The sequence below is a fragment of the Stenella coeruleoalba genome, assembly GCF_951394435.1.
Source record: "Stenella coeruleoalba genome assembly, chromosome: 18".
Classification (NCBI taxonomy): domain Eukaryota; kingdom Metazoa; phylum Chordata; class Mammalia; order Artiodactyla; family Delphinidae; genus Stenella; species Stenella coeruleoalba.
The window spans coordinates 5,969,325-5,982,407 of NC_137164.1; the positions used below are offsets into that span (position 1 = coordinate 5,969,325).

General features: G+C 41.6%; 1 pseudogene across 1 annotated transcript; it reads right to left on the reverse strand.

The window, feature by feature from the left end:
- Positions 1 to 8,911: 8,911 nt before the first annotated feature.
- On the reverse strand, positions 8,912 to 12,703 carry LOC307176840 (bolA-like protein 2; annotated as a pseudogene). The gene is made up of 2 exons: positions 12,580 to 12,703; positions 8,912 to 9,367 (listed from the first exon to the last, which is right to left on the reverse strand). The product of its transcript is annotated as a bolA-like protein 2 (transcript).
- Positions 12,704 to 13,083: the final 380 nt, after the last annotated feature.

Below are 13,083 nucleotides of genomic sequence, written 5' to 3' on the forward strand. Positions count from 1 at the left end.
TAGAGGTTGGAAAGATCTTAAGAAAAGGAGGCACAAGAAAGGTGAGCTATGTGAACTTGGGCAAATTCCCACCTCAAAGAGCCTCATTTTCCTTGCAGAATGGGAGAATGAAAAACTATTTCACAAAGTAGTTTGAAGATCAAAATCCAAAGGAGATGATGCATGGGGAAATGCCTCATAAAACCCAAATGCAAAGAACAAATGTCAGGTACTAATACTGTTTTGAGGGAGGCAGACGCAAAAATGCTGCAGGAGAGGAGCATGAGGATGGGTGGGGACAGGGTAGACATCTGGATGGTTGAGCACCCACAGTGTCAAAAAGAGGGACAAAGAAGTGAGGAGACCCTGAGACAGACTCGTTTACTTCATGGCTTGGTACCAGGTATGGCTCTGGGGGTCAAGTCAATGATGGGTGGTGGTGAGAGGTGGTGTTTCCTAGTGCATGGGATTTGATGTCAGAAGAGCTGGCACTGCCAGTTGACAACTTGAAGACTTTGGGGAAGTTTCTCAGCTCTTATCCCTCAGTTTCTGGTCTGTAAATGGCAGATAATGATAAGTGGTATTGTCAGCATTAAATGGGAATAACAGAAAATTTGACTTTGTAAACTAAAAAGGGCTGTGGTTATTCGATTGTAGATCAGCAGTGATTGACCAGCTCAGTCTCTGAAGTGCAGCAGTGGTACCAGTCCACACCAGTAGCCATTGTGCTCCTCACCACCATGTGCTCCCTGTTTCACTTAAGAATGTCCTTAAGGACTTCCCTGGAAGTCCAGGGGTTAAGACTTCGCCTTCCAATGCAGGGGGTGCAGGTTCAATCCCTGGTGGGGGAGATAAGATCCCACATGCCTTGCGGCCAAAAAACCAAAACATAAAACAGAAGCAATATTGTAACAAATTCAATAAAGACTTTAAAAATGGTCCATATCAAAAAAAAATCTTAAAAAATATAAGAATGTCCTTATGGAAGCAGAAAAATTAGGTTTATTAAATGTCAGTCCTTGAGTACCTGTCTTTTCAATATTCTCTGTTATGAAATGGAAGTACACTTAAAGTACTTCTGCTGTATGATGGTTACATGCATAAGGAAAAGTGCTCATTCAGTTGTTTGAGATGTGAGCTCAACTAGCCACTGCCTGCCCTCGCCCCCACGGAACAACAATTTTACTTAAAGAATGATTAACTGTCAAATTATTGTTATTCAGTCCTGGGTATTTGAATACCAGAATATTTCATATTGTTTCCCTTAACACAGAGGAGTTTTACACAGGGAACTATATTCAATATCTTGTAATAACCTAGAATGGAAAAGAATTTGAAAAAGAGTATATATATATATATATATATATATATATATATATGAATCACTGTACTGTACACCTGAAACTAATACAACATTATAAGTCAACTGTACTTCAATTAATATTTTTAATTAAAAAAATACATGGAAGTTTTAAAGTTTGATGTAGTCCCATGTATCTATTTTTGCTCTTTGTTTTATATCCAAGAAATCCTTGCCAAGTCCAATGTTATGAAGCTTTTCCCTATGTTTTACTCTAGGAGTGTTATAGTTTCAGGCATTATATTTAGCTTTTTAATCAATTTTGAGTTACTTTTTGTTCATAGTGTAAGGATCCAACTTTGTGTATGTGTGTATGTGTGTGTGTGTGTGGTTGTCCAGTTTCCCCAACACCATTTGTTGAAGAGACTATCCTTTTCCTATTGTCAACGATTATATATCTGAGGATTTATCTCTGGGCTTTCTAGTCTATCCTGTTGGTCTATATGTCTGTCTTTATGTCAGTACCATACTATTTTGATTACTGTAGTATTGTAATATGTTTTGAAATCAGGACATGTAAGCCCTGTAGCTTTGTTTTTCTTTCTCAAGATTGTTTTGCCTATTTGGGATTCTTTGAGATTCCATATGAATTTTAGGATGTTTTTTCCTATTTCTGCAAAAAATGCCACTTCATAAGGATTTTGACTTTGATAGGGATTACACTGAATCTGTAGATTGCTTTGGGTAGTACAGACGTTTTAACAATATTAAGTCATCCAATCCATGAACATGAGATGTCTTTCCATTTATTTATGTCTTTTAAAATTTCTTCCAGTATTTTGTTTTCAGTGTACAAGTCTTTTGCCTCCTTGGTTAAATTTATTCCTAAATATTTCTTTTTTTTTTTGATGCTATTGTAAATAGGATTCTTTTCTTAATTTCATTTTCAAGTTGTTCATTAGTATATAGAAGTGCTTAGAATTGTTAGTGTATAGAAATGCAACTGATTTTTGCATGTCAATTTTGTATCCTGCAAGTTTGCTTAATGTGTTTATTAGTTTCAACAGGGATGTATGTGTGTAATCTTTAAGGTTTCCTACAAATAAGATCATGTCATGCAAACAGAGATGAGTTTACTTCTTCCTTTGTAGTTTAGATGAAGTGGAAAGAGTAGACATCCTTGTCTTCTTCCTGATCTTAGAGAGAAAGCTTTCAGTTTTCCACTATTGAGTATGACATTACCTGTGGGATTTTCACATATGGCCTTTATTATGTTGAGGTAGTTTTCTCTTTCTAGTGTGTTGAGTGTTTTTATCATGAAAGGGTATTGAATTTTGTCAAACGCTTTTTCTGTATCAATTGAGATGACTGTGTGGTTTTCGTCCTTCATCCTGTTAACGTGATGCGTTACAGTGACTGATTTTACTGTCCTTGCATTCCAGGAATAAATCCCACCTGATCATGGTGTATAATCTTTTAAAAGTGTTGTTGAAGTTGCCTTGTTAGTATTTTGTTGAGGATTTTTGCATATTTTTCAGGGATATTAATCTGTAGTTTTCTTTTGCTATAGTATCTTTATCTGATTTTATTATCAAGGTAATGCTGGCCTTGTAAAATTAGTTAGGAAGTGTTCTCTCCTTTTCAACTTTTTGCAAGAGTTTGAGATGCTAGGTGTTAATTCTTCTTTAAATGTTTGGTAGACTTACTAGGAGGATAGCCTGTGGAAGTAGAGTCTAAGGAATACTAAAAGACACAAAAAAAGGCAACTTGCACAAATATGTTTACCATAGCACAATTGCTGGTAGTGAAAAATTGGAGCGACCCAAGTAACCAATGCACAGCAAATGTTAAGCGAACAATAGTACATCAGTATAAAAAAAACTCTACGTAACCATTAATGTGACAAGTATATAGATTATATTCAATAAAAAATGAGCATACTCAATAGTTTAGAGTATAACTCACTGATTATAACTCTAAAAATTCAAGTTTCAATATTGATCAGAATGAGAAACATTTTAGTTGATTTTTTTTTTTTTGGTAAAGTGGTTATGTGCACATTAACATTTATAAGTGATAGACAATCACTGCAGGACTATTCAGGTCTGGATACAAATAGGCCAGGACGAGCCATGTCAATGTTGGTGGAGGCCTCTCTGGGTACTCCCATCCACTCTCTGGCCTCCTATCTCCTCACGGTCTGGTCGGAGGGAGGAAGGTAGGGCAGGGCAGTTGTGGGGCTCCCATAGGCAAAGGCATTGACTGGGGGTCCATGAGGAGGGCCAGCAGAAATCGGGGTACCGGCTGGGGTTGCTTGGTTGACTTGGCGATATGTCACACGTCATCAGGTCCCTCTGGTTACTCCTGGATTGGCAGGGCTAAGGGTTTTGCAGTCCAATCCAACTATATTTACTCCACATTTCCTGAGTGCCTCTGTGTGCCAGGTGCTTCACGAGGCCTTGTGGCGGCTCGTGGGGCTGCATTAGCTAGGGGCCCTGCCCATAAACAGCTCTTATCTGAAGAGCATAAGCAGATACCAGGGAGTCTCCACCAGCCATGAAATGGACGGGCAGTGATATTTTAGATTCTTGAAGATAAAATGTACTGATAAACCCTACTGATTAATAAGTTGTCACGCTTTGGGGGCAATCGTTGACTAGGGCTGCTCTCGGGTGGCCTGACACCTGTGTTTCAGTGATTCATTGTGTCCCAGAGTAAGCTGGATTAAAAGGCTGGGGAGGCTCAGAAGGGAGGAAAAGTGACCAAAGCAAACCAAAACGGCAGCAACGCAAACAGGGCAACCTAGTCATAAATTGTATGACGTTTTGGAGGAAGACACGAATGAAAAGAATTCTTTTCCTGAAGGTAAATGTTTTGTTTTGTCTCCAAAGTATTGTTTCTTCCTGTAGCAAAAAAGTTAGGGCAAGATGCAACTGTCCTCAAGGTCAGCTTTAGACATTTTCCAACGCAAAAAAATATTAATGAGAAGAACTGTGTTGTTTTGTTCTACATTTTTGTAAATCACTTTAATATCTGGCTTGATAGAAGACAACTGGATTCTCATATCTGCTTCTGCATCCAGTCTGTTGTGATGTCACACATTAGGTACAACTCCAGGTACACCGGTGAGAGAATGAAAGGGAAAAAGGCAAATAAAATCATATTATTTTGAAAGTAGTTTTGACCTCTCCTATCCACTGAAATGGTCTTGGGGATGCCAGGGGGCAGTGTTTTGAGACCCACTCTTTAGAGGATCCAACTCTTCCTGGGGCTGGAGGGGTCACACCCCCTCTTTCGCAAACCTTAGGGCACTTGAAAGACCTGTTCTTTCTTCTCTGGGTCAAGAATAAATGCAAGTTTCCAAGACTCAAAGCCACGATTGCTTTCTGAGAGGAGGGTAAGAAAACCACTTCTCATTATTTTTTAGTGAGACACCCGTGGAAATCACTCCTGCAAATCTCTCAGTTGGATTAGTTGCTACAAAGGGACTGCAGATGGTGTTGGGTGAGGGTGGACGAGGAATGGTTTGGAAGGAACAGTACAGAGGGGGCGGGGGATGGGAACTGAGCAGGGGCCCCCTGGGAGGGCTCAGGACACACTCAGGTCCCCATTAAAACTGGGCTGTCTGAATACTGTTACACTCCCCTCTGGTTTTCTCCTTGCCTAATCTTTTCCTGAAATTTCTCTTTCACACCCACAATGGGGGCAGACACAGGGATCTCCCTGGCCTCTCTCCTTTATCCTATTCCATTTCCCTCTCTCTAGACTAGCATACCTTGCTATCCAGTTGAAATCTTAGTGCTTGTGTGGCCTTGAGCAAATTGTCAACTTCTCTAAACTTCACTTTCCTGATCTGTAAATGGGAGATTATAGCAGTATCTACCCCGGAATACTGTGCAATCACACAAGAAAATGCATGCAAATCACTTAGCACAGTCAGCATCTAGCATGCAACAGACACTCATTCACATTAGCCATTATTAAGAAGCATCTCTGGTAAGGCCCCTGTGAGGTGTAAGAACCAATTGACACTTCTTCTGTAATACAGGGCTTTACTTCATATCCCCTCCATAGTTTATTAAAGGCCTCCAAAGCAATAATAGTTCGAATTTTGTTTATATCCTACCTGGGGGTGGCAAGTCTGGGAGCATCCTCTTGTGCCAAAGGCTTCAGTATTCACCTAATTATCTTCAGCAGCAAACACTGGCCACAGTAATCCTATTGGCACAACTCCTCCCTTTCTTGCTGCTTCTCCTCATTCTTTTTAAACCAAGACCAGTCTTAGGCTCACCTGAAATTTATCATGGATCACACAGCAAGTGCAGAAATGCAGAGCCATTTCTCCATGGATCATTTCCACTCAGCTGCTTGCTTTTCTCCCTGGCTTGCTGGGCTGGGGGATGGGGGAGGGGGGTGATTGTGGCCACAGCAGCTGCAGTCCTTCCCTGGGGCTCCATTCCCCCGAGGCAGAAGGAGTTGAACCATCCACTTGGTCACAAGGTCCTTGCCACCCTTTGCCCAACTGCTCAATTCTGAGGCTAATTTGGCAGAAAACAGGACTTGCATTGAGTTAGTGAGGATCAGGTCTTACGTCCTCTCTTATAGACATTTTTCCTCATTTCTTTATGAGCTCAGGTTAATAAAGTAATAGACCTTTATTAAAAGAAGAAAAAAAACCCTTGGGGATTCCCTAGCGGTCCAGTGGTTAAGACTCTACACTTCCACTGCGGCGGGTGCGGGTTCAACACCTGGTCGCAGAAATAAGATCCCACGTGCCACTCAGCCAAAAAATTAAAAACAAAAACGAAAACAACAGCAACAAAACTTTTTTTTTTTTTCAGTTTATCATCCCAAGGTACTCAGATTTGACAACTGGATTATTTAGGGAGTTGTCTATCAGTCACTTATCCAACATATATTTCTTGAGAGTTTCCCATGTTACGGACATAATTCTCTGTTCCGGAGATCCAGCAATGAACAGGGCAGACATGCTTCCATCTCTGATAGAAGAGGATGAGGGGCAGAAAACACACAAGGAAGCAAACCGGAAAATAGCCTGGAGGCCAGATGTACCAGGTAGAGATTTTGGTTAATAGCAACAGAAACTGACTTTGTTTTAACAAAAGTTGCAGGGGGTACTCATAGAATGGAAGGAAAGGCTGAAGAATCAAGATCTGGAAGCTCCCAAACCAGAATAACTTTGAGGATCTAGGAAACTAGAAATGACTGACAGACGGACAGTATCTTTTCAGCACACCCACTCAAACCAGTCAGGTCCTGCCTTCCCCCCACCGCCCCTGCTTCTTCGTAGCTCCTTCTGAGTCAAGATCTTTGCCTGGAGAGAGGGCAGCTGGTTGGTCTAGCTTGACTCACATACCCACCTCTTGGGCAGGGGAGGGCAGGCCATCTGTATTGACAGTCCCTCCAAGATTCTCTCAGATGGTTAGAGTGGTAACTCCCCAAAGCAAACGTGGGGTGCTGTTGCAGAAGCAGGAGAGATGGCTCCCAAGCAGACAAAAAGAACAGCTGTGCCCCAGTTTAAAGCAGTTTCATAGGAGAAGCCTAGGTAGCGGTTTTAGCTTAGGCGGGCGTTCCAAAAATGGACGTGATTTTGGTTTGCATTAATTAGATCCATCTGGGTTTCAAGGTGGAACCAACCCCACAGTTCCCTATAATGGTGAGAATAGGATTGAGGATCTAAGTTTAGTCATTTTGAGAAGGACACTGACAATTTAAAATTTATCAGGATCGTGAAGGATCTGGGAAGCCTGATGTATGAAGAATAAAGAAGCTGCTGTAAATAGTCCAGAGCCCCTCAAAGAGAGGCTAGTGCCTCACTATTGTGCTGTAGCCTAGAGTTAAATAGGAAGTTTCATTCCCTCTCTAAACATAGCTTATTATATAATCTTAGTCTATCAAAGGAAAACTTTAAAACAGTGTCTCAAATTTGCTATTTCTGCACATTTTTGTTTATTCCTCTGTAAAATGAATTCGAGCCAGATAACCTTTGGAATCTCCTCCAGTTTTAAAATTCTGTGCTCTACAAATCTCATCATCTTTATCAAGCTGTTATGAGACAGCTATGTTGTAAAAAAAATTTATTATTAACTTGGTAACTTTGCTTGCCAAAATTTATTCTATAATATTTTTGTTTTTTCCAAGAGTGTTCAATTACTCTTCATAATCTTCCTTTAAGTGGAGCAGAGTCAAATGGAACTTCTTCCATTTTAAAGATCAGGAAAGGAGAAATATAGTGGTTCATAGATACGGGTACAATACATGTCATTCTGTCTGTTTACACTGACGTATTATTCTTGTCCCTTTTGTAATAATTATACATCAGACACCGTTAGAGAGTCACGTTGTGAGAAGATTATTGTCAAAGAGGAAATTTTATATTTATCCAGAAGTTATCTATGGGGCAAGGTCTATTTGGTTATTTAGTCATGCCAAAGTCTTAAAAACAGTTAAGATGATATGTGAGCATAGGAACTCAATGATGAAACCTAAGATCTTTCAAGAGGAAGAAACAATTACAATTTGCAATTCAATTAGAAAAACACAATTAAAGGAATAAGAGTGTCTCTTCTCCAGCTGAATATTAAAGTTCACCACAAAGGAAAGCCTCGTGTGCAACATAGTTGTGGCTAGTTAACTACAGTATGTGGTCTGGAGTGAGTGCCAGCTCAGGGCCAGATCATGAACTCTACAGGAGCCAGAGATCAAGGGTCATTTATGAAGCAACGCTTAGAATCACATAACTTGTAAATGCCTGTCTATTGCAATATTTCACAACACACAATGCACTCCCTATCTTTTCCCTTGACATTCAATATGCAATTGCTCAGAAATGTCACATGCTTGGGCTTATTAATAAAGAATTATTGGGCTTCCCTGGTGGCGCAGTGGTTAAGAATCCACCTGCCAATGCAGGGGACACAGGTTGGAGCCCTGGTCTGGGAAGATCCCACGTGCCACGGAGCAACTAAGCCTGTGAGCCACAACTACTGAGCCTGCTCTCAAGAGCCCACGGGCCACAACTACTGAGCCCACCCACTGCATCTACTGAAGCCCACGCACTCTGGAGCCCATGCTCCACAACAAGAGAAGCCACCGCAATGAGAAGCCCACACACCGCAACGAAGAGTAGCCCCTGCTCGCCGCAACTAGAGGAAGCCCGCGCACAGCAACGAAGACCCAACACAGCCAAAAATAATAAATAAAAATGAATAAATTTATTTTTTTAAAAAAGAATTACTGATACGTTGACAATGAACTGAATCCAAGGCAAAGCTGACTGGTCTCTGCAAACAAGCTGAATCAATTCCCAAGGCGCTGGGCCACTAAGTTCATCTTCCTGACCCTGGGATAGAATGAAAAGGTCAGACTGCAGACCCCACGTCTGGAACAGTGTGACCTCAGAAAGAGCAGGAGGATAGACGTCAGTCTTGCTTGAGTTCTGGTCTTCTTGATTTGCCTCTGCCACGGGAGCTGTGTGACTCTGGAATCTTGTGTAAGATTCTGTACTTCTCTGGGCTTTATTTATTTCACCTGTAAAAGGAGTGAAGCAGTCACTCTCCAAGGACATTGTAAAAGTATCACAGATTAGGTGATGGGAAAATATGATGGTTCTATGCACAGTCGGCGTTCTGCTTTCAGAGCAAATCTGCATTCAGGTAAAGGGATAGTCTTTCCCATCCCATCTGCTGATCTGACAGGTATGCCCTGCAGGCCTTGCCCTGGTTATTCTTTTGTTTTGTTTTGTTTTCCTCTTTTTTTTTTTTTGGCCCTGATCCATAATTGAATAGGTGTGCAGGTCAGGGTCCCTTATTTCTGCCGCTCACGGGCCCACTGCGCCGGGGTCAGGGTTTTCTGCTCAAAGGCATGGATGTGCAGGAGCTCTTCTGCTGGGCAAGTGTTCACAAGCCCGTGTCTCTGAAGCAGCGGCTTCCCCTTGAACTTGGCCGACACCACAAGGACGCGGAGGCTGGACGCGCAACAGTTGGGAGTCGTGTCCCCCACTTCCACGTGCTCCATCTCCAGGTCCCTGTGCAGCTTCTCCCTGGAGGTGCTGGGCGCTGAGTTCCACTGTGGCCCCCAAGCGGGGACGAACTGCAACTCGGACCCCTGCCGCACTGATATTCTTTGGTTTTTACTTTTGTCTCATCAGTGGTTGTCAAGACATATCCTCATTTCAACAGTCCAGTGTTTACACATTCTGGGCACCGTTCCAGAAGCTGGGGATACAGTCATGGACCGAAAACTCTAGAAAATTCCTGCTCCCGTGGACATTCTAGTAAGTGCAGACTAATATAATACATCAGGTGTTGGCGGTAAGTGCTTGGAGGAAAAATAAAGCTGGCTACAGGGTCAGGTCCCACCTAGAGGGGGAAGGGATGCTGTTTAGCTGGGGAGGGTCTCCTTGAGAAGGTGACATCTAAAGAGCTGTGCGTGAATGGAGGGGGGCGTCCCCACAGTCTCCGGGCAAGAGCAGTCCGGGAGTGGGCTTGAGGTGCTTTTGGACAAGGCACCCATCTTTCCATTCTGCACTGGCCCTGGTGCTCCTCGTGGCCGGGAGGAGTGTCATCCTCCTTGGCCCTGGCTTGGGTGGCCCCTCCTGGGGAGCCTGAGTTTAAAACCCTGCTGATACTCTTGCTGCTTTTCCTCGGGTCCTGTTGCCCTCTGCTGGCGCAGACCAGGTGTTTAGCGCTCCCTCAAAGTCAGTGAAGAGAGAGCTCCCGAATTCACGAATTTCAAAACCCAATTTGAGGGGATAGTTGAATCATCAATGTTCTCCCTCTGGGCTTTGAAGCCTGCTGCAATTTGAGTACTGATTCCAAAGTGAATTGCCTTGTAGGTAGATGGGTTTTTGTTTCAAAACAAGCAATCACAAACCTTAGTATCCAGACCTAAGATGTAAAGTACACTGAAACATAACATTTGGAACTGTTGGCAATACTGTTTTATTGCGCCATCTTGTAATATTGCTTACTGTGTATGAATATTCTTTATAATTAAAAAGTTATGGAAGGGACCCCACTTTAATGGTATCTGTGTCCAGGATTTAAAGAACCTAATAACTCCAGTTTCCAAGTTCCATATATCTGGTGATTTTTCATTTTATTGGACATAGGGGGAATTACCTAGGGACTATTTATTTAATGATTGTAAGACATCAAGAATTAACATTTAACCATTAATATCACTGCCTGTAAGATAGCCTCTCCTTTTGGCAATGATGGTACCAGAACCATGGGAAAAAAAGTCATTAAAATTGGACTTCTGCTGTCTTTATTCCACGTGTGTGTGTGTGTGTGTGTGTGTGTGAGTGTGTGCACGTGTGTGTGCAGTGTATGTGAGCATCAGTGAAAGGTGAAAGATGAGCTTCCTCTGTGTGCAAGGACAGGGGTGTGACGACACAACTAAGGTTCCTGTCTAGACTCTACTGCAGTCTAAGTGCAGTGCCACAGGCTTCATCTGCCTTATCTCATTTAATTTCACAGCAGCTTTGCAAGAGAGGTATTATACGTCCCACAGAAAACTGAGCATCAGTGAGCTAAATAACTTGCCCAAGGTTGTTAATCTAGTAACTGACAGTCTGGATACAATGCCCCAACCACCTGACTCCAAAGCCCATGTCCTTCCACTATGCAGTGTGGCTGCCTGATGAATGGCTCTCATCCTGAGTAGTTCTGTACAGAACTAAAGTCTAAGGACCTAACAGATTGTGCATGCAGTGGTACATTTCAATTTGCAGATGGCAAAATTGTAGCCCAGGGCATGAAGTGACCTGTTCTAAGCTGGGTATTAAGAGGAAGAGCTGGACTTGGACCCAAGTCTCCCTACCCCTAGTTCAGTGCTCCTTCCAATATTCATGGTGCTAGAATAACTTAGTTATAGAAGAACTGGGGAGAAGTTTTTAATCCCACTTTCTATCTCCTGTGTGGTCTTTGGGCACTCCAATAACTACCTAGAGTGGGAGATATAAAGAATGACTGGTATAAGAGTTTAAATGAATATATATTGGTCGTGGTCTCACAGAAAGGAAAGAGAAAGAAGCTACCCAAATAGGCTGCCCACCATCACTTTACTATCACCCAGTGCAACCTTCCAATCAGTTGATCAATCAGCAATAGGTACTGAGCATCTTCTATGAGCCAAGTACCAAGATGGGTGCTAGACAACTAGAAATGAGTAACCGCCAGTGGGGGACTCACAGTCAAATGGGGTGAACAAACATGTAAACAAAAGTACGTTGCAACGCAAGTCCCATACATACTGTGCTACAGGACCACAGGGAGAACAGCAGCAAATTCCCCTTACAGAATCCGGGAAGGCTCCACTGAGGGACACACCTTCACTCACAGCAGGATACCTTCAATACAGTGATGCTATTCACACAGCGTTTTTCTAGTCCTTCTAACAGTGCAGTATGCCTCCTTCAATTTCAACTTGTATAGCTAGGAGGATTGTAAGATAATCTAGGAAAAAATAGGAAAAAGTTTTGTGAGTGATTGAATTATTTTGGTTAATAAGGAACAGAGCTGTGGGTTACTAAAAGATTGTGGTGAATTTGAATTCTCTAGAGGAATTGGACAGCAAATGAAAGTGTAATTTCAGCTTGGTTAAACACAAAGTAATTGGGATCGTTAAATTGGTATGCCAATTTAATTAAAAATTTAAAGCAAAAACAAAGCTGTTAGCTAAAAGGGTGACTATTATATAATCTTAATGAGTTTTCAATTTAAACATTTTTCCAATTAGAATTGGGATTAATTTTTAGGGGTCCCAGATATATCACACTGAACTCAGGAAAAAAAATAAGAGGGTCTAGGAATGATTAATACACCTCTCTTATTCCAGATAGATTAGAGAATTACACACTTTTAAAGTTTTATAAAACAGAAAATGGAATTGATTATTTATTAAATCTCAGAATTGGGAAAGACTGTTTAGGTTCAAAAGGAATAGAAGAGCAACAGGGGGAAAAAATGTACAAACTTAACTAAAAATGAGTAAAATTTCCCTATGTGTAAAATTAAGAAACACCATCAAAATACAAGACAAACTCTAGTGGGGGCGGGGGGATAGTTACAGCAATAAACTAATAATTATATAAATTATGTGAATATTAATTTATCTATTAAAATTATATAAGCTAATGATTACAAAAAATGGTAAGAAATTCTCTAACACGCTGATAGATAATAGATGTGTTAGTCAGCTATTATTACAATATTACTGCATAACAAGTCCCCTTAAAACTCACTGGCTTTTAACAACAGCATCTATTCCCACACAAGTCTGCTGTTTGGCTGACTTGGATTGCACCGAGCCGGGTGACTCTGCTTCTTCAGGCTCCAAGTTTGCTGGGCTTGGCTCCAGGATGCAGTTTGGGTACAGGTCTGTTCCAAGTGTGCTCATCACTCTAAGGCCAGTGATTACCCAGGGCTGGTTGTCATGGTGACAGCACTAGTGCAAGAGATGCACCAATCTGAGCAAGCATAATTAAAGCCTTTTGCTTGTGTCACGTCTGCTATTGTTCTGTTGGCCAAAGCAAGTCATATGGCCAAGCCCAACATCATTGGGGTGGAGAATGGTACTCCATCCACACTGGGAGGGGAAGCTGAATTAATCTAAATGATCACAATGGGAAAAAGAAATAAACTGGCAACCCACAAAATAGGAAACCCACAATTAATAGACATATGGAAAGATGAGCAACTCTATTAGTAATATAAAATGGAAATTAAAATTGCATTGAGGTAGCACTCATTACTTATTTATAAAGAAAGTGTTAAAAT